This window comes from Ornithodoros turicata, chromosome 10 (assembly GCF_037126465.1).
Source record: "Ornithodoros turicata isolate Travis chromosome 10, ASM3712646v1, whole genome shotgun sequence".
NCBI classification, from domain to species: Eukaryota; Metazoa; Arthropoda; class Arachnida; order Ixodida; family Argasidae; genus Ornithodoros; species Ornithodoros turicata.
The window spans coordinates 31837465-31860202 of record NC_088210.1 but is presented as its reverse complement, the minus strand read 5'-3'; the positions used below and the strand labels follow the sequence as shown (position 1 = coordinate 31860202).

At 45.8% G+C, this 22738-nt stretch overlaps 2 protein-coding genes across 2 annotated transcripts in view; one reads left to right on the top strand and one right to left on the bottom strand.

Moving 5' to 3' along the window:
* The window catches only part of LOC135369903 (uncharacterized), a 74561-nt gene that overhangs the window by 28682 nt on the left and 23141 nt on the right, over positions 1–22738 (top strand). Inside the window, exon 2 of the mRNA XM_064603494.1 lies at positions 15581–15657. The gene's annotated coding sequence lies outside the window, so the exon portion shown is untranslated. The remainder of the gene's footprint in view (positions 1–15580; positions 15658–22738) is intronic.
* LOC135369908 (uncharacterized) overlaps positions 1–22738 on the bottom strand; it is a 65436-nt gene that overhangs the window by 32832 nt on the left and 9866 nt on the right. The gene's annotated exons all lie outside the window — the stretch shown is intronic.

Genomic DNA, 22738 nt, shown 5'->3' with positions numbered 1-22738 from the left:
TAAGTAATGGGCTTCGATATGATGCGATGCTCAAGTTTGTATTTGTAAATAAATAAATACAAAACTAATTTCAGATCGTATCACAGCATCATATTATTCTCAATGACGTGACACTGAATGATGTTCATGATGTCTGCCATCACGAGTAAATATGCCGACCAAATGCTCTCGTGACCTTCTATTCTTTCTGCATCATTTTACTCTCGACACTCCCCTTTACCCAATATATTGCCGTGCCATTCTTCCCTGAGCGTCCCATTTTCCCGTAAAGGCATGTAAGTAGAGCCCACGGCATCCTCTGCGTGACCCCTTAGCGGTGTTTTCGAGAGCCGCGACACGTGAGCATTCTCTATTCATCGATTTCGTTCTTGTACCCTCGCGTGCGGCTGCGAGGTATTCCTGCACGGCTGTGTCCTCGTCGTCCGGTATGCGAAGAGGTTGCTTTTATTTTTTGCCGCGTCGAGCGAGCTTCGGGTTGGTAGGAGAAGTGGATATGCTAAGGGTGGAGTGCTGGGATAAACGGCCATGTTGAAAGCGGCAGAGATAGAAGATGGCACGGAGCAACGTCGTCACGTGCTCCGCGTCTTCGAGAAGGCGTGCCATGATTGGCCGGTTACAGCGTGACGTTTTCGCGTTTATCCAGAGAGGGAATTCCGCCGTACTCTCAACATCCGGCGTCTGCTCTTGTTGTGCATTTCATCAAATTGCACGGAAGCGCCTCCAGTAATTCGCGTGGCGTTTCGGTACCATTATCAGAGAGAGAGAGAGACCGTCACCACATACACCGTCAGAACACCCTGCAATGCTCATTTGCATCAATTAACGTCACGTGTCTGTACGGGAAATCATCGGTACTACTCAGGAATATACGACCCATTTGTTGAGGTTATCAGCCGGGCGCCTCTTTTCTTGTTTATTGGACTGTGGCGATCAACAACACGGTGTTAAGCAACCCGGGGTTAAGCAACACCGCGATGGTTTGCTACGTCCAAGGTCGCGGGTTCGATCTCTGCCTAGGGCGGTAATGGTGCGAGGGAGGTAAACATAACTTCCCGCACCGTGTGTCGGAGATTGCTTTCCAGCGCACGTTGAAGTGACTGTAGCCTCCGGAAACGTGTGTGTATAAAACAAGTACGTTTGACAGTGTTCGACGGTCTATTTGGCCAATTTTATGTCCCTAAAAATGCGCAGATATTAAACGAGTTTTATAGGTTACCATTGCCACTGCAGCTAGAGGAGATCCACTAGCAAAAAATTCACGGTGATCTACTTTCGCACGCCAATCAAACGGCAGTGCGCAGTCGATTGGCTTTGCAGACGATTGTTTCCTTGCTCGCCTGCTCGGCGTCTTCGAGAAGGCGTGCCATGATTGGCCGGTTACAGCGTGACGTTTTCGCGTTTATCCAGAGAGGGAATTCCACCGTACTCTCAACATCCGGCGTCTGCTCTTGTTGTGCATTTCATGAGATTGCACGGAAGCGCCTCCAGTAATTCGCGTGGCGTTTCGGCACCATTATCAGAGAGAGAGAGAGAGACCGTCACCACATACACCGTCCAGAACACCCTGCAATGCTCATTTGCATCAATTAACGTATATCCAGATCGACACAAGAAGGTGTAGAGATTCCTATTCCTGAGCGTGTTCTCTTGTTAGAGTGTACTATTTAGTATAGGGTTATATTGTTATTTACAATCACTGTGGTTTCGGGAAAATGTTGTTGAAGAAAAGTCGGGTCGAAAAGCGGAGGAGAGTGATGCTAAAGGCGACGCTAAGACAGTTTCTGGAGCTGTCTAATGATTAATGACTGACGCAGTCTAGCGGAGTTAATGATTTCCGGGGTATTTCTCTCCGGCACTCTGCGCTTCATTACAAATCCACGAGTCCGCTTTTTTGGACTCTGGGAAATACCGGAAGGCACGGGGCATTGAACGGGAATGCTTCCCGCACTTTCATTTCACCTTCCTGTGACGGAGGGCCTCTAAATCACTAGTGGAAAGTCACAGGCTATAGGACGAGTTCTCGAAGGCGTGGTGTCCTGTAAAGCGTGCTTTGTCTGCATACTGCGCGTGTATGCAGGAAGAACAAACTTTACGCAGTATAGCCGCTGGCGCTGTCTTTTTTTTTTTTTCGCCACAGTGCATAACGCTTCCTTTTCTTACCAGCCACGGCGCAACCTACCGTGAAAAAGAAGTGCGACAACTAAGTTAATGAATCAATAATGTAATCTCGCCGAGTATATGCATTTCGACAATCACGTTATGGTAAAAGCAAATGAAGCGAGAACGTCGAAGTTTCCTAAGTTCATTTAGAAAGCCCATTGTGCACTTTTATGGGCTCTCTGCGCAATAATAGGAACGGAAAGTCCTAAACGTAATATGGCCCCATTTGCCTGAAGCGAAATAACTTTTACGAACGCATCGTGTCGTTTTGGTGAATTTTTAAGCGCCAGAAAAGGTTTGTCTAATTTAGGAAAAAAATAATAATTGCGTTACGTCTATAATTTGTTCAATGTTAGCCACCGTATAATATCGTAATAACAAACTACGTTACCGATTACAAGAAATCGGTAACAATATAATACAATGTGTGATAGCAGATTATTAAAAATAATACAATAATAATAACGAAAAACGATTAAATTACTATCCTCCATACACGTACGTCACCAACCTAGATGGATCGTCTGCTCCGTTTCACGCTATTGTCATTGCTAGGCAATCGCATTTCGTCAACATTCGTTCTGAGTGAAAAGACGTGGGACGTCTAGATGCCTTGGCGAAGCCAAGACACAAAGTCTCAGATCTTTCGAGTTTTACACGCGAACAGGTCGTTATATAGGAATGTTTACCATACGGATAGGGTTCCTGCGAAAAACGCGCTGGTGCTGACATCCACTCAGTTTGGCGAGAAAAACGGACTCCAGTGAAAAATGGAGGCTTCATGTTTGTTTGACCTTCAATGTAACAGTTTTCGCTTTCACCGCCTTCGGTTTCCTGCCTTTTATTTATTTATTTATTTATTGCGGTGCTCCAAGGGCCTTGCGGCATTACGTGGAGAACGCATAACAGAAATGAAAATGATTACAGAACAGTAAAAAAAAAGAAGAAAAAAAAGACAGGAAATGGATTAACACTGCAAAAGTAATACAATATCACAAACAACTAGTTGCATAACGAGAATAGCATTGATTGGTAATACTACAAAGGAAAAAAAAAGAGAGCGGAGAGCAGTTTTGAATGATGAATGATTTACAACTGAGGCGATGGATGAGTGTAAACAATTCCATAGTCTAATGGCACGTGGAAAGAAGGAAAAGAAGAAAAAAAAAAGAGTTGCTATGGGAGAAGAATTATTCACGTTTCTGAGCGTTATCCGAGCGTTCGCTTTTCTGCGTTGAACGCGAGGAATATAAACGCAAGTGAGAGACGGAGCCTGGTTAACATACGCACAATGAGGAAGTTTCTCGAAGAAGCAGACCTTTGGGGACTGCGGATGTCAAAAAAGTGACTCCCCTGGTTGAAGGGTTTCCAGAGGGCAGTCCTCCCTCCGCATCCATCCTCGCTAACACGGAATTAAAAAAAAAAAAAAAAGAAGGACCGCCGCATCATTTTTTTTTCTTTAGCAGACGACACGGGAAAAGTGCGACGCATTACTTATCTATAGAGGGCGCTGCTCGTCCGTGTCGGATCAGCATTCCGTGCGCTTACCACTTCCCAACTTGCTCACGGAACGCAATTTTTTCTGCGCGTCTCACGTATTAATCACCTTCGAAGCCCTTCCCTATATGACACAGCACGCATTCTCTGGAGGATGAGGATCTTAAGTTTACGTAAAAGGCGCCCAGGGTTTACTAAACAAAGCGTAGGCGTCTTTCGAAAGGTGCATGAATAAGCTCACGCCTTTGTTTGCGCATTTCGCCCAGCTGAGGAGAGAAAGCCTCGAAGCGTATTCCGTAAAAAGGAGGGCTCCAGCTATGCGGAAGAGGTTTGTTGAGCAACTCGCCACATGTTCTAAGTTCCACAAGTTCGTCGGCAAAGTGTCGGTGTGTTAAAAATGCGCTACACCCTTCGACCTCTAAGGGATTTCGCGTACATTTTTGTACGGAAAAAGACACACGTAACTAGGGTTCCGTATTTTCGGTATTTGCCGAAAAATACCGAAAAACACCGACCGAATATTTTTATGGAAATCCGGCATATTCCGAAAAACTCCGAATTGTACTCTTGCATATGGTGCAACATGCCGAAAATGCCGATACCCGATTGGAGTTTTTCCCCTCCGTGACAGACATATGTCGGCACAGTTCCCTTAGAAGTCGGCCCAGGACGCACATTCCCCCAGGGCGTGAGTCGTGACGTTGCCCACATACGCGAGGCCGACAACGGCAAGCCCTATCACCACCACCACCACACTTTTGTCAGTAGGTCAAGAGGGTTCAAGTACACGTGGAACCCTCCAACAAAGGAAAGGAAATTCTTCGTGTCCTCAATGTCCCACTACTGAGTTGCACTCCTTGTATGAGTCCTTGTAGCGATTTTTCGACATCCTCTCTTTGGCGTAACCGTTTTAAATTTCACAAAACATATAAATGCCGACAAAACACCCGTCGAGTCTCCCCAGGAATAAATGCCGAAAACGCCGAACCCTACACATAACACAGCTGTGTAGGAATATGTAGCTGTGCTATGGTTGGCTTCGTGTTACGAACTCACGGAAACTCTGCGAAGAATACGAACTCACACACACACACATGAAAGCTCCTTTTCCATTGCCAGTGTCCGCCGAAGTCCAATTTAATGTTTACACTCTAATGCAATATTTTTTTAAGCATGTCATTCAGTCGTTCGAAGTACGGCACATCGCCTCTCCAAAATGACTAAATTTCCAGCTTAGAACGAATTAAACAAACGAGTGTTCTTCGAACGCCACCTAGAAGCGAAGCATGATTGGTTAAACGATGTGACGTAGTCGTTAGGAAGCCGCCAACCACGATCGTGCTTCCGCGATCGTGGCAATGAAGAGGAACCGCCATGAGTCGTATGGGAAGCCACTTGTAGCCGCGAAAAGCCTCTCTCCGCGAAAACTGGCTGAAGCAGACGACATGCCGACTCTGCATTATATCTCCACCTGGCGAGGGGGGCAGAGGACCGGCATTGAGAAGGATTTCATTATCCTGTGGGTGCCGTTGTGTTCTGCTCGCGCCGCATTACATATTCCACGCACGTGTTGCATACCACAGACGCCTTCGCGCGGCGTTACAATTCTGCTTGTCTCTGCGGGCGGTGGCCACTCCATATCCGAGCAGAAACGCTGACAGCTTCCGTCGACCGCTAGGCGGCAGCAGCGGCGGTATGATCTCCCGCGCGTGCCGAAGTGGCCATTATCGATTAAGGCGTGTTCACGGTGTTGCTTTTAAGGGTCGCTGAAGAGATTGCGATTTTAGCTTCTTGTTTTTTTTTTTTTTTCGTCTTTGTTTCTGCTTACTTTCTCGTGTTACTCCTAAGTGTCGTCTGCTTCCTGGAGGGCTGTCGTCTGCTTCAATTACGAAGCAGACGACAGCAGTATGGACAGCGTTTGCAGACCGAAATATAATATTTCCTGCATCGATCGGAAGTTGGGAAATTAAATTTCGGCTCCTCCGATCCACATCGGGCGTAGTTTGGGTTTCTAGTTCAGGAAAAAGAAGATCCACTGGTTGGTTGCTGAGATCGGAACTTTGGTCGACGTGGAAAGCGTAACTTCATTGCGCCGGACCATACTCATCCCTCGACAATAGGCCGATTATTTCATTGAGCTAGGTATACCGCAAAGTAGATTAGGGTCGAGCGATGCCGCCCTGTGTCGGCACGCACGATGGCTTCGGTCGCCGTGTGCGGCGAGGAGGAAACTACCAGGGGGAAAGGGGGGTAGGAACACGCTCCTGTTTCCAACAAATCAGGGCAGATAACGATATCATGGTTCGAGATGATGGTTGGCTAGGAGCGTGCTATGCGGTGAAGTTCATTTCTAAGCGTGTACACTCTAAAAACAGAACTTCACTGCATTGCACGCTGTGCGCCAACCATTGCAAAGAATGATAGGTTTATCGCTTCTGATTCGAAGAGAGACGGGGGTGTACGCCTTTTTGTGGCAATTTTCATATATCCAAATTGCCACAAAAAGGCGTACGCTCACCTCTCTCTTCGAATGAGAAGCGACAACCTTATACACTCTTAAAAATGAACTTCACCGCATAGCACGATCGTAGCCAACCATCATCTCGAATGGTATCGTTGCCTCTCCTGATTTGTTGAAAACGGGAGGCGTACGCCTTTTTGTGACACTTATGCGGTTCATAATTGTCAAAAAAAAAGGCGTACGCCTCCAGTTTTCAACAAATCAGATAACGATATCATTCGAGATGATGGTTGGCTAGGAGCGTGCTATGCGGTGAAGTTCATTTTTAAGACTGTATCATTCGTGGCAATGGTTGGCGCACAGCGTGCTATGCGGTGAAGTTCTGTTTAGTGTATCAGTTGAACAAATAGTCGTGTGGTTCTGCTCTGCAAAGGATTGACCACTGTGAAACGATTGGGGAATGTCGATCGACTCCGATAAGACTGTGGTCACGTCAGTAGCACTTAAAGAGAAAGTTAAAAAAGAACTTTTTCTGGTACGTGTTATAAGTTTTAACCTCCACAATGTGATGTTGTGAAGAGAGCCGAAGAGGTAAAATATCTAGAACTGACCTGTCGTGGAATTCACGTGTAAACTTCGTCAACAAAGCCGGTAAGGAACTCTCGCATCTCAGTCGAAGCAAGCATCTAACATGTGATACGAAATTGTTTCTGTATAAATCCCTTATCAGGTCAGTATACTAGATGATGATTGTGTCGTCTGGGATCGGTACACCGAAACCAACTACCACACGTTAACGAAGATACAAACCAGGCCTTGAGGTTTATACATATGACGACTACGATTACAAAAGTTGTATGACGACACACCAGGCAAAAAGAAAACCTACAGAGCTTTCAGAGCAGGTTCAGACTTGACTGATTAAAATTTCTGAACCAAATCATGGATAGAAGTACAGTCTTAAAAATGAACTTCACGCATAGCACGTTCCTAGCCAACCATCATCTCGTATCATATCGTTATCTGCCCTGATTTGTTGAAAACGGGAGGCGTACGCCTTTTTGTGACACTTATGCTGTTCATAATTGTCACAAAAAAGACGTACGCCTCCCGTTTTCAACAAATCAGGGCAGGTAACAATATCATTCAAGATGATGGTTGGCCAGGAGCGTGCTATGCGGTGAAGTTCATTGTTAAGAGCGTAGCGTCGGGTAGGGTTTGTTTATCTTCGATTCGTGTCCGCACAGCACTTTAAGAACCTTCAAACCACAATCGTTATCAAAACACAAAGTAATTTACGCATGAACGCCCGCTCAGCAGTCTTCCAAACAATATTCCTGCTCTGCTTGCCGATAATAAAGAATAACATAATTCATTAACCTCATTCTGATTATAACCTTGTTCGCGTAAATCATAATGCATCAATACCGTCGATCATCGTGCGCAGAAGAACACTTCATTCGAGGAATAATGGCATTGTCATTCCATTAGGGTCCCACACACTGGTCTGATTAACTGGGCTTTCGTCGAGATTGTAATAGATTGGCTGGTAATCCACTTGGGAATTCGTTCACTGCGTGACAAAGCCAGCTTTGCATCCTGCTCATCCTAATGGTATATATTTACTGATGGTCTCCCTCATTCCTATATGTAGCCGAAAGGAAAGCTCGGGATTATGATTTTAGTGTCCTTTATGATGGAATCTCGCTACTTATGGGATAAGAACGCAGCTTTTTCTTTTATCTCTTTCTTTCGGACGTTGTAGAAGAGGATGGACATAATCTCGTTCATGTAAGGCAGAAAAGTGGTCTTGTTGGTGGAGCTTATGTTGGGCTGTTTCATCCAGCGCAGGAATGAAACATGGTATTAGCGCGTTTAGAGCAGCTGTTCATCGAATTCTTCCCGCTTACACAACGCAAGGACTCATTAAAGATTAGAAAGTACGCGCATTATCGACAAGAGGCTTGGTAGTTTTAACGTCTTTCATTTCTCGTTAATCGACGTATTATTGTGTATATAGTCAAGTGATAGTCTTAACGACATAGAAAGGGAATAATAAGCTCGGCTCGTCTGACCCGTACACTCTTAAAAATGAACTTCACCGCATAGCACGCTCCCAGCCAACCATCATCTCCAATGATATCGTTACCTGCCCTGATTTGCTGAAAACGGGGGGCGTACGCCATTTTTGTGACAATTATGAACAGCATAAGTGTCACAAAAAAGGCGTACGCCTACACTCTTAAAAATGAACTTCACCGCATGGCACGCTCCTAGCCAACCCTCATCTCGAATGATATCATTATCTTCCCTGATTTGCTGAAAACGGAAGGCGTACGCCTTTTTTGTGACAATTATGAACAGCATAAGTGTCACAAAAAAGGCGTACGCCTTCCGTTTTCAGCAAATCAGGGAAGATAACGATATCATTCGAGATGATGGTTGGCTAGGAGCGTGCTATGCGGTGAAATTCATTTTTAAGAGTGTACCGTTTTGAACAAATCAGGGCACATAGCGATGTCATTCGAGCTGATGGTTGGCTAGGAGCATGCTATGCGGTGAAGTTCATTTTTAAGAGTGTAGGCAGCCGAGCCTATTTACTACTATTACTGCTTATGTGTAATAGTAATTAGTAATTTGAGTAGATTTACAATTGCTTTTGTGCGATGTCGTGTCTCCGCAGTTCGTTCCCGCAGAAAACTGTATAGGACGAGTCAGTCAGGAAACAGTCACTAGAGTACATGTCGGCGTCTTTGTTTAATCAGTTTATAGGTGCTGCAGTAGACCCTTTCTTGTTTTCTAAACAGGAATTGTGCCATTTCTTTATATCCAGGGATTAAAGGAATTTCTATCGTTTATGTGCTTCTTGTATATAATTCTCTGTAATGCTGCTGTACGATGTATTCTTGGGAGCAGAGTCTTCGTCGAGCCTCCTGGTTTTTTACTCTCTCTCGTCCAAAAGGAAAATAAAAATTGAATTGAATTGAATTGAATTGAATTGGGTGGCGGCGCTCTCAAAAGGGAAAGTGTTCGAAAGTTTGCTTGAAAAGTGTTTTTCTCTGGCACTACAGCGACACCTCGGGACATGGCGCTATTGGAGGCTGCTAACAAAAATACCGTTCTTAAACGAAACACGGCATTGGCACGTCGTCGTATAACAATCACGATTTCCGCACGACGCGTCTCATTCGCGTTAATTCGAATTCAGCTGTCGTTAATTCGAATGAAGGCTCGATATTATTTGGAGCCACCAGGTCACGGTTGCCTCGCCGCTGCGTGCATGTATCATTAATCGAAGTCCACACACTGCTTCCTGAATTCGCACCGCGAATGAAACCATTAAAAGCCATTATACGTCCCTCGAAAGCATCCGTGTTAAGCGATTTGTTGCAATGCGTCGTGCGCCAGAGATTTTATCGAGATTAAATGTCACACGTGGTGTTAGTCTCTGGATCGATTTAATATCCAAGCCGGTTTTCCTCCTCAGAAGCGAGAAGAAGAAAAGGCGAGCAGCAATCCATCACAGGAAGGAGTTGAGAGTTATTCCAGGGCTCATACGAGCCATTTTCTTCTTCTTCTTTTTTCTTTCTTTCTTTCTTTCTTTCTTTTTCGTGATCCTATCTGCACAGAACCAATATCTTGGGACTCACTGTAACTTTCGCGTTTGAAAGTTTTGAGCGGCTTTCTCGTGAGGGAATGGACGCTATGTTAGGGTCCCTATACGCCGTGCAAAGTGAAAGCGCCGCCCCCCGTTCATTTTTGGAAGCTTCTCGATCCGCCATTATGGATTTTGTAGCCACTATGCAAGGTGAAAGTGCCGCATCTAGATCATTTCGCGAAGCTGATCCATCCACTCAATGTCACCAAGTATAGTTTGATCGTATAGCTTCTGCTTTCACGATGGGGGGAGCTTTTACCGAGGGAAGAATTGGTAAATGTCACTATACACTGATGTCACATGTGCCGGGCAAAAGATTTACGACGTTTATATACAGTTTGCGTTTGAGATTTCACAGTAATGCTGTTCAGGTGATGTCTACTGCAGCTTATACCGTAGCCAATAGAAGCCAGACGAAGTCCTCTGTGTTATAACGTCTCTTCCTGGCGATTTGTATTGTAGGATTAGTGAAATGAAACCCCTATTGGCACGATGTAGAACTATAAGGAGCGAGCGTTGTGGGCTATCCCAGAGCGGCTATCCCACTCGTGCGTGGGGTGCTTATTTGCCTCCTCCTCCTCCTCCTCCTTATGATAATCCTCTTCCGCGCATTCGGAGCGAAGTAGAACTATAAGAAGAGAGTGTTGTAGGCTATCCCAGAGCAGCTATCCCACTCGTGCTTGGGGGTGTTTGTTTGCATCCTCCTCCTCCTCCTCATGGTAACCCTCATCCGCGCATTCGGAGCGAAGTAGAACTATAAAGAGAGAGCGTTGTGGGCTATCCCAGAGCGGCTATCCCACTCGTACTTGGGGGTGTTTGTTTGCCTCCTCCTCCTCATGGTAACCCTCCTCCACGCATTCGGAGCGAAGTAGAACTATATGGAGATAGTGTTGTGGGCTATCCTAGAGCGGCTATCCCACTCGTGCTTGGGGTGTTTGTTTGCCTCCTCCACCTCCTCCTCATGGTAACCCTCCTTCGTGCATTCGGAGCGAAGTAGAACTATAAGGAGAGAGCGTTGTGGGCTATCCCAGAGCGGCTATCCCACTCGTACTTGGGAGTGTTTGTCGGCGTGCCTCCTCCTCCTCCTTATTATGATAACCGTCCTCCGCGCATACGGAACGGAGCTTCTGCTTCTCGACAAACACCCCGCAAGCATGAGTGGGATAGCCCACAACGCTCTCTCCCTATAGTTCTACTTAGCGCCGACAGGGTGGTTCCCTAACTTCTCCGCCAGCCGTCGCCGTGTTAAAGTTAACTTTGCAGCAAGCTGTACGTTGCAAACGAAAAGACAAATACATTACCGAACAGTTTGGGCATTGATGGGCCGAATTATATAGCTAATAGGAAAGGTTCAATACATAACGATGGAGGGGAAATGTCAGAAACAAATAATGACATGATGAGCGCGTCCCCCCTCACACATGCTCCTATTCAGCCCGGAAAGGAAGTACTACATATACACACAACATTCCGGGACGTTATTAGGCGAAAGGTTATCAACCGAGGGAAGATAAACAATGAGTGTCGAGGAAAAAGAAAGCTCCATCGATCGGGTCCGTGTATATCGACAATATATGACGCCTCTTCTGACGACGTCCAGGCAATATGTAGTCGGTTCGTCTCCTCATTGCTGTACCAGTATTTGACAAACTGCGTATAGAATCGCTTCGCCCCGACTTCCTCCAACGTTCAGATACGAGTTTGCTATGTCTTCTCTATACAGGTTATGAAGACAAGCAGCGCTGTCCGCGTTGCATAAAACCGCGGTTTCCACTGCCGTTGTCCTCCTGAGTCCGCGAAAAAAAAAGAAGAAGTACATTATTTAAAGTTATTAGGGCACCTTCGCGAACAGCTACCTTATGAATCCACGTGTACTGAACGTTTTACGTAAATTGTGGTATGAGACTGTGGTTACCAAAGGAGAGAGGGTTTGACTTTTCCGAATTCTCTTCTACGTATTCCATGACGTATGCCATGTGACCTTTCTTGAGCAGAGCTAATACTTGCTTTGCCTTTCTTTCATTCTCAATGCCCCCTTTGTTCACGCGACGCATAGTATAAATAAACTCAGACGACGGAAGCTTTCTGCCTACTTGGAGATGACCCGCAGACAAAATTAGTTCCGCTTTCATGGAGCATCTCAATTTGTGCGTATTAAAAACTGGAACAGAGTCCCCACACTCTTAAAAATGAACTTCACCGCATAGCATGCTCCTAGCCAACCATCATCTCGAATGATATCGTTATCTTCCCTGATTTGATGAAAACGGGAGGCGTACGCCTTTTTTGTGACACTTATGCGGTTCATAATTGTCACAAATAAGGCGTACGCCTACCGTTTTCAACAAATCAGGGAAGATAACGATATAATTCGAGATTATGGTTGACTAGGAGCGTGCTATGCGGTGAAGTTCATTTCTAAGAGTGCAGGGTGGCTGAACATAATGCGGCCGACACTGCACTCCCTACACTCTCAGAAATGAACTTCACCGCATAGCACGCTCCTAGCCAACCATCATCTCGAATGATATCGTTCTCTGCCCTGATTTGTTGAAAACGGGAGGCGTACGCCTTTTTTGTGACAATTATGAACAGCATAAGTGTCACAAAAAAGGCGTACGCCTCCCGTCCTGAACAAATCAGGGCAGACGACGATATCATTCGAGATTATGGTTGGCTAGGAGCGTGCTATGTGGTGAAGTTCATTTTTTAGAGGGTACGCTGGCTTCGCCGGGGAGACCCGTTTTCGTCCGCCATCTTGAAAGTTCGGTGCGACACCTGTGGTTCATTGGAGTAGCCAATAGCTCACAAAGCATGTACAACTTTTTCACACTACATCTTTTTTTTTTTCAGCTTTACTTTTCTTTTTTCCTTGCTCTCCACTGCAAGAACCCCGTCAAATTGTTGATGTAACAGCTTTTTTTCTTTCTCCCGTCATTTTTTTTTTTCATACTGTATAGCATTCATTCCCGACGAATGCTGAATCAAAAGACGTTCTTTTTCTTGATTTTTTTTTTTTTTTTTTTTTTTTTTTTGCGCAGCGAAACGGCATGCTGTGTGCTCGTTAGGAGATGAAAGCGGTGGTTCGCTTCTGAAAGACTGTTCAAATATTGCTTGCGCAAACCGTGCCAAGATCGTCTTCAAACAGCCCGAGCTTTGAGATCGGAGCCGCTATAATGAGAACCCCACCTCGGGGATGCCGAAACGACGTTTCAACGAACAAAGCAAAAAATAAAAATAAAATAAAAATAAAGATGAAGATGAAAGCAGGGAAATCTAAGACAGATGGTTGAGCTTTATCTACGAACAATCTCGCGAAACGCAAGCGCGAACTCTCGTAGGCCTTGGGGAAATCTTCCGTGAGGCTTGAAGTGGATGATGACGCCTGCGCTAAGTAGCGCGGTATGCACGCAGCGGTAAGTTCGCTCCGAGCACTGCTGTGGATGTGTGCTCCGAGGATATCGGAAAAGTTTTCGAGTGCGTGTGAGAAATAAGAACAATAAGGAAAGTCAGTGACGTCAATATAGGAGCAGTGCAGGTATGGCTATCGATTGCAGAATATACACGCTTGAAAAACGTGGACGCGGCAAGTCACGGCAGAGGGGGAAAAGTCCCCGGAATTATTCGATCGTAATTCAATTCGACGCGTATGCTCGCGGTCGCGTAGTATGGAACAGTGTTGTCAGATGAGCTTCTGATATCTGACATGTGGTGTCACCTCGTGGGACGCATGCAAATTGGGCTAAGAATTAAGAAAGAAAAAAGATAATTTAACGTAGAGAGATATAGGAAGGAAATCAGCGTGGAGTGACACTGAGACGCTTGATTCGCACAACGGACGGTGGGGGCGCTAGTAGTGCGTGGTGTAAAAATGGCGGCCAAAAGAGCACGTTTGTGCGTGCTCATCTGTATCATGATGTAGAACGGAGTTTTGGTAGCGGTTTAGGCAGTCTTTCCGTCTGCTGGAAGAAAATTGACCTCGCGCTACGAAGACACCAGTTTTACGTTACTTGTACAGTTGTACGTTATTTACAGTTAACGGTTATGTACATTTGCCGGACATTGCATAAATATCTACCGTTGTCCGCTGATAAGAGGTAACTGGAACAGAATAGAATAGAAGTAGGAAGAAAAATATGGAAACGTGGGTTGCACAGGTGCAACTGGAACAGTTTCGTTTTGGAAACAGTCCGAGAATGGAATATTCTATTAGGCATGCATTCCCATCCGTATCATGCTCATGAAGCGTATGTTGGCTATTTTCTATTACATATTGTTTGCTTAATCTTATATGCTCACGCAATTACTTTGCACCGTGTTCATTTTACTTCTTTTTTTTTTATCGTTGCATCCTCGTTTGTTGACTGATACCACGATTTCACTCGCTACACGTTGTAATTCATTATTATGCAACCCATTCGATATATCTGCAGAAACACACTCATTTAAGTATATCACTCTCGTGTCGTTGACATGACGTTAGCTATATAAAATATGTATTTAGCAGTGCCTCTATTCATAATAATTAGAGAGCGGATTTTGAGACACAGGTATGTAGAGCTCTTCGTCGCATAAATCATTTTGATCCAACCAACCTTCAGAATCGTATCGTTCTATCTTCCGATTGGAAGGGAAGTTGATACTTAAAAAAAGAACGTTTACGCCCCTTTTCTCAGCGTCTCAGCTTATCGGGAGACGGAGCGATATCATCCGCGATTGGATAATACTGCGTGCTGTGCGCTCAATAGCGCTCCCTGGTACACTCTTAAAAATGAACTTCACCTCATTGCACGCTCCTAGCCAACCACCATCTCGAATGATATCGTTATCCGACCAGACTTGTTGAAAACGGGCGGCGTTCTCCTTTTCTGTGACAATTATGAACAGCATAAGTGTCACAAAAAAGGCGTATACGCCTCCCGTTTCCATCAAATCAGGGCAGATAACGATATGATTCGAAATGATGGTTGGCTAAGAGCGTGCTATGCGGTGAAGTTCATTTTTAAGAACGTAGTGCCTAAAAATCCGCTTTTCATTTTAGTTCATTAATAATTCGTTTTAGTAATAGTAATCCTACTGAGACTCGTACACTCTTAAAAATGAACTTCACCACATAGCACGCTCCTAGCCAACCATCACCCCGAATGACAACGTTCTCGCCCTAGATTTGTTGAAAACGGGAGGAGGAGCCAATTTTGTGCCGTGCATAATGGCACAAAATAGGCTCCTCCTCCCTTTTTCAACAAATCAGGGGCGAGAACGTTGTCATTCGGGATGATGGTTGGCTAGGAGCGTGCTATGTGGTGAAGTTCATCCCGGTGCCGGCTGTGCTGTCTGGGGTTTTTCCTGGGTTTTCCTCAGACGCTTTCAGACATATGTCGGCACAGTTCCCCTAGAAGTCGGCCCAGGACGCACATTTCCCCAGGGCGTCAGTCGTGACGTCGCCCACATACGTGAGGCCGACAACGGCAAGCCCTTCACCACCACCACCACCACCCACCATCATTTTTAAGAGTGTACTGGCAGCTTAATCTCCACGCTGCATCAAGATAAACACGTCTGGATATCTCAATCACCGTCTGTCGACATGGTGTCACTAGTGATGACACGCGCATCCTTCTTGTACGCCTTCGTGCGCTATGCACGACACACATCGTCTTGGCTGTCATCCCATTCTGCCAACGGATGTTGCGGTCTGCCGTCTCGACTGTAACTATCTATGTCTTATTGCTTCTGTGTTATGTGCTTGAGGACTGAAGGACTTCCGGTTTATACTAATGCATTGCGCGTTTAATCCTTTCCAGGGACATGGCCGTGCGGATACGACATTCATTGGTTGGCGCTACTTCTGATCCTTACCACCGGCCTGTCCTTTCTCTTTGTGAGTATGTAACAGGAACAGATCCTTAGGATCATCCCGTTATCAGGGGATGTCTTTATATACAGAGTAAGAACTTATCCTTAATATATGCACACAGACATGACATTGCAGATCTGGTAAAAAATCCACCCAATGCATGACACTCTGCCTCAGGGATGTTCCCAGGATTTTGGTCTCGGGGGGGGGGGGGGGAGGGGGTTGATGTTCTGTAGGGGGTGGGGGGTGGCATCCATATTTGCAGCTTTTCTGGCCTTTTTTTTTTTACCTTTCTTGCAGATAATTTGGAGGGGTGCTGCAAGATTTTGAGGGGTGTCTTAGAGGGGTGCTGGCAAAATCCGCGCCCTGCCTAATCTCCGTGCATAAAAACTGGAAGAAATCCTTTCTCCCAACCTTCAGATTTGATGACTTAACGGTACGAGATTGCTCGTGTTGATCTCTTTTGATATCGAAAATGCTTTATCAACCTGAGAGACACTATTCTTCTAACAAACAAGAAAAGCGCGAAAAAAGGAACACACACACATACAAAAAGAAAACAATAAAATTTCTTAGTCACCGCCACCACCACTTCTCCGTGTACCTGTTGCACTCAAGCTGAAGGAAATTCTACCATGAACCAATATGCTAGCAACGAAGCGTAGACCTACTGAAAATAATCCTCACAATAAAAAGCAGGAATTTAAACGATAACACATTAAAAAAAAAAACACTTTCATACCCGGCAAAGTATGATATACCATTTTGTCGGCTTCATTCGAACGCGATGCTTTTTTTGACATCTTTTTCCACATAAGTGCAAGTCAGCCTGCGAAAGAAAAAGAGGTGCAGACACGGCAGCCGCAGTTGCGTTTCTGGAGTTGTGCCAAGAATCGTTTATCAATCCGCGAACATAACGTAAACACTGGTCCCGAAAAGATCTTCTTTTCGTCTTATTGGGAGTAAGATCGTTTTGTAGCAGCCGACAGAGAAAGTGCTGGAAGGAAATGGCCTTCGTAAACCCATTTGAGAAGAAGAACACACAGATGGGAAGAATCGGTTTGGAAGCCATTGCGAGGCCCGGGGGGCGGAAAAGGGCACGACGATAGCGACAGCCGGAAATGGCGAAAGAAAAAGGGACCCGTGGTCTCCGTGTGACAGGTGGCGCAGCGGGAAGTATTGGGAAGTTTGGTGAAGTTTGGGTTTCTTACTCAAGTAACAAAAAAGTATCACTCGCTTTTCTTTTATAGGTCGCTTTAAATATAATTTCTGGACACGTTAGAGCAAACACCCTGTATACACACAAAGGAAAAATAGCCGAAGCTCTGTGGCTGCACGTTGAGCGTATGTTTATAATTCGATCGCGCACTCCCAGGCGAAGACAGCCGTTTCGTCCTACTTGGGACTCTTCAGCCCTGAGCAGGGAAGTGACACGATCTTGGGTCTGGGATAACCCAGGAAAAAAACAAACCCAGACAGCACAACCGGCACCGGGATTCATACCCGGGTACCTCCCAGTCTCGACATGACATGGCCAGCGCGCTAACCACTATAAGCCACGCGTCTAGCGCTGAAGTCTGCAACGAGCCCCAAAGCGGGCTAAGATATGAAGAAGAAAAGGCCATTTACGAAACCCGTATAACAAACAAGCGAGAGTCAATTCTCCGATATTGGTTTACTGCGTCTACCGAGTCCTCATTGATTGCACAGGGTTACCAACCGCACTCGAGTGACGCACTGTCAGCTCAATGCTCGACGGAGGTTACGCAGTTCGTCTACCGTGATATGTTACTAGTTCTGCTGATGCGGTGTAGCTCTTCAAGGCTGTGCTTGACACAAGATATAAGGTGGATTTACCGAGGCCAGCGTAACCAATGTTTTCCGATCTCCTCTGTGTCAGCAAAGGAACGCACAGCAGGAAATGATGGTTTGAACCCCGAGACCTTTCCTTGTTGCTTGCGCTTCTGTGTCAATAGCGATATTTCCTTGCGTTGACGTTGGTATTATTAGAGCGAAAGTATTGTGATGGACATAACGTTGACAGCCCCGAAAAAAAATAAAAAAAATCTCATTGCCGAATGAGAGGTACCGTTACCTTGAGAGCAATACAAAAGGAATAGGGATTAATTGGATGCGTCGATCATGATTTCATCGCGCCACTCCGCAACAAAATCACAACAAAGGTCGTGGTATATCCGTAACCTTTGAGATGTCAGGAACGTGTGTACGAAACAGGATCGCGTTCAAAAACTGCGCAGATTTTATTCAAACGAACTCATTACGAAGCGAGCGCTTCGCCTCCGTGAAGCGAGAGGGCGCTGAAAGCAACACAGTGCTGACGTCACCCGGCATCTTTTCCCGGCGCTGCTTTATTTGGCTCGCTCGTTACAATCGACGTCATAATGGTCGGCTCAATATGTTGCATGAATGAGAAAGAAACAAAGAAAAAAGGCACGGGGGACCTCGCTACGTCACGCGAGGATCGTGCCGGCCGGCCGCGGCTGATTTCTCCGACTGTTTTTTTGTAAGTTTGATTGCGCCTTTATAATACACGGCAAAAAAAAAAAAAAATTGCACGGTGACTCCTGATGGAAAGCTTAACGAATGAGACAAGGTTTTGGACAAGGATGAGGATATCGGGCTTGTTTTCGTTACCGTTTCCGTTGCTGCAGTAGAGAGTTTACGGAAAACCGGTTGAGCACACCCGGTACGATCAGTTGGGAGAGAATCAGAGGGAGCGACGCGCATGCGCTTTATCTCGTGGGGATTATCCTTCCCTGTTCGGCGATCTTCCGCTTCGAGGTTTCGATCGGTTCGCTTGCGATCGTTGTCTTTCGGGTTACGAACGAGGCCGAAACATGGCCGCCGCCGCGATAGATTCCATTTACTGTAAACATATTTTTATTCGCGATGTATTACAGGGTGTTACCCTATAAAAGTCTACCCGTGCCGCCATGCCGTACTCGCCAATTACTCAGTGCAGGCGGCACATTGTGCGATCTTCATATAAAGCTCATAGGTACATTTAATCTTGGTGAATTTCGAAGTGATTCAGCGCCGCAACACGAAGTTATAACTCAAAACGTGCAATTCCCGTAGTCAAAACAATCAAGATGGCGGCGTTGAGAAGAGCACTTGCCATGCTGCTGCCCAGACGACGACGTGTCGCATATCCTGCCAGTCGGATAAAACTGCAGTTTTCATTTCGCTTTCGTGTAACTGTCGTATTTTGCTTAGAAGCAAGCAACGTGAGGTACGAATAATGCCAACGTACTCAGCAGACGACACCCAAAAGGGATGTCGTCTGCTTAATGAGAGGCGCCATCTTGGCTGTTTTGACTTACGGGAACCTCACGTTTTGCGCTATAACTTTGCGTAACGGTGCTCAATCACTTCGATATTTGCCATGAATGAATGTCCTTATGAGGTTTATACGTAGGCAACACATTGTACCGCCTGCATTGAGTGATTGGCGAGCACGGCATGCCGGCGCGGGTAGACTTTTATAGGGTAACACCCTGTACTTTTTGCGAATCGCGCCTTCACTTATATGCGAAATTATTTCCTTTTCGCGATTTTTTAGCGGTCGCAAAATTCGCGGAAATTAATGCATCGCGAATAAAAATACGTTGACAGTACTTCGCAGCAGGCAAGCTTTCCGTGGATGGTACCTCACAGAGTTCCGTTCCTCGCAAACCTCGCGGTGTATTGATATTTCTGGTCGATCGTTAGTCAAAAGTCTCAGCAACTCGCGGTAGAAAATATCGCGAAAGACCACTGCCGTCATTTTGAATACCGTTCCATGCATGTGGGGATACTGTGGTGACTTAGAACTGTTCAAACGTTAGATTTCGTAGATTGTACAATATCTTATTGGTCGAATATACGTGTGAGAGTACTCTTATTATTGTTCAGTGAAAGAATATTTGCAGTGCGTCGGAAAAACGTTTTTTTTTCTTTCTGTTCTTAACGAGAGATGGCGCTAAAATAAGGTAGATCACACATTTCCGTATGCGTTTCGGATTTTCCGACGCCTTTCCAATGTGTATCTTATATCCTCCACATATCTACATCTCTGCCTCGAAAGCTGTGACGCGCTCTGTCTCCGTTTAGATAACCCCGTACTTTTCTCCGTACTTTTCACTCGCTATATGTTCCCGGTCCAGACCAAAGAACTTCCTTCCTCACATTTTCTCTATCACCCGCACGCTTTTGTTCCATCTGACGCGAAGCACCGTGCCATCAACAACCGTCCACTCCCATTTCACCTTTTCCCTCTCCGAAGCCCCGCGCTCCGTGGACCTATTTCCTCTTTTGCCGTCTCTCGTTTTCTTCATTCGGGGCTGACGCTTTGATTTAGTGTACCGCCTTTCAGGCGGCCACCTTCCGGACCGGCTTCATTTTCGAGTCCATTCCTCGTGGCCGTTGTTCACTCTGCATTTCATTTGCATGTTCAATCAAGATATCGATTGCTCTTGCTGTTCACAATTTTACGCTCCGCTCTTTTATTTTTTCAATTTTTTTTTAAATGTTGCATCGAAAGTGGGGAAATCTGTGGGAGGCGTTTTTCGCAAACTGTACTTTGTATATCGACTCGTTGTGGCTGCGTTCCGCGCAGGCATGATGACTCTGTAATAATTGATTTAATCGTACTTTATTCGCAAAAATATAACGAACGGATCGCTATTAATGGACCCCAGCCTCCCACACAGCATAGACAGAAGAATGCGTGATTGTAACTAGCCAAGCAGCAGTGCAACATCTTGGTCCAACATTGGACCGATATCGGGCCGGCGTTGCCAATATTGGTCCAATATCAGGCCGGCATTGCCAATATTGGTCCAGTATCGGGCCGGCATTGCCAATATTGGTCCAGTATCGGGCCCGCATTGCCAATATTGGTCCAGTATCGTGCCGGTATTGCCAATATTGGTTCAATATTTGGCCAAGATGTTGTGCTGCTTGGGTATTGTGTAACCCTTCATTGAAAACATAAGAAAAACTATCACCAACATACTGGTTAACAAGGAACGTATGCATATAGCGTGAATCCAAGAATAAAGGGATTCATCTACACGAAAAGTAGTAGACAATATCATTTCTCTCGCTATAAACACTGTCAGTGTTATTCAGTTCAATATAATTTGCCGTAATTGGTTTGGAGTCACGCAATAGGCCCCCAACAGCGGCCCAAGACGGGGCGGTGATATTCTTCTGCACAATAACAAAATACTTTTGTTATTATTTGTTTAAAATTGTTGCTCGATATGTTATAGGCGACCTGTAGTTGTATATATGTAGTTTCCAGGTATCCGCGCCCACAAGGAACGCGCCTGCGTACCAGGTTTTTCGCGGCCGTTCATGAGCATGTCTCCTAAGTAATCCTAATCCTCACCCAAGCGTGCTTTCGTGACCGCATACTGTAACACGAAACCATCGCGATGTTTGTTTATCACCGGGGATCCAAGTTACCATGGTAACCAAGTTGTGGAAGGGGCAGTAAATGCCGAAGCGTTTATCGGCGCATTCGAAGGCATTGCGCTGCCCAACATAGCGCTAACACTCTAAAAACAGAACTTCACCGCATAGCACGTAGTGCGCCAATCATTGCCGCGAACGATAGGGTTATCGCTTTTGATTCGAGGAGAGAGGGAGACGTACGCCTTTTTGTGGCACTTACCTTATACCCAAATTGCCACAAAAAGGCGTACGCCCCCTTCTCTCCTCGAATCGGAAGCGATAACCCTATCATTCGTGGCAATGGTTGGCGCACAGCGTGCTATGCGGTGAAGTTCTGTTTTTAGAGTGTACGCATACACTGTTAAAATAGAACTTCACCACATAGCACGCTCCTAACCAACCACCATTCCGAATGATATCATTCCGTGTCATGATTCGTTCAAAACTCGGGGGAGGAGCCAATCTGGGACACGCATAATGTGTACCAGATAGGCGCCTCCCCCCATTTTCAGCAAATAAGGACACAGAACGTTCCCATTCGGAATGATGGTTGGCTAGGAGCGTGCTATGTGGTGAAGATCTATTTTAACAGTGCATAGTTCTCCATGTACAAGCTCCCGCGGCGTAGTGGCTAGGATGATCGCTTTCCACGCCGAGTCTGGGAGCGGGTTCGAACCCCGGCACCTGATGTATTGTCTAAGGTTTTCCCTGGCCTTTCCGGAAGACCTTCCAGACGAAAGTCGGCACAGTTTTCCCTACGAAGCCGGCCCAGGACACATACTGACCCCCTCCCCCCCCCTGTATACTACTCCTTCCTGCTGTCCTCTCTCCATATTTCCACGTCTATTCGCCGCTCATAACCACAGTTACTTCGCGGTGCTAAGATTAAAAAAAAAAGTTATCCGCGTGGCCAGGAAATCGTCATCTGCGAACACAAATCACGCGCCATAAGCATGCCGCCGTCACAAAATCAGGATGCATGCCAGGAGAAACGAGACGATGAGAAATGAGCAACCTTCTGGTCTTGTTCCATATTTCGTGAACAGACTACAGTGGGTTCGTGCTGTGGAACACATGCCTGTTCTAGATGACAATGGAGAATTGTCATCTAGATGATAAATTGATAAAAAAAACTGATAAATTGCATCTCTGTGTGTGTGGTTTCTGGTGCGCCAGATGGCCCGTGGATGCAGCCGCCGCTTACCAGGACAACGTGCATCCCGAGTAAAAAATAACAGAAAATAACAGTAAAATAACAGAAAAGGATGAATTACAAAGAGACGCGCCTGCTTTAGTGTTTCAATTTATGTTTACTTTGACAAACGCTTTGTATCGTCATTTTTTTTTTGCTTCTATCTTTCTTTCTCACAGCCGATAACAGCTGGAGAACATGGCGCGGATAATGAGTGGAATTAGCCACAGACTAAATTGCCACGGTGCTCATCTAGCGAACGCACACTGAGTCGTCGGAAGAGGGTGCAATTTCGTCCGTCTTTGTATGTGCCGTTTGTGCTCAGTTAGCTGGTATGGTTGAAAATGGTCCGCACGATTGGATGGTTCTTTGTTGAGTGAACTTGAACCAACATATAGGGTGGATAAACTAAAAGGCGTCGTTTGCATTGGGTGAACGACGACACTAAAGGCA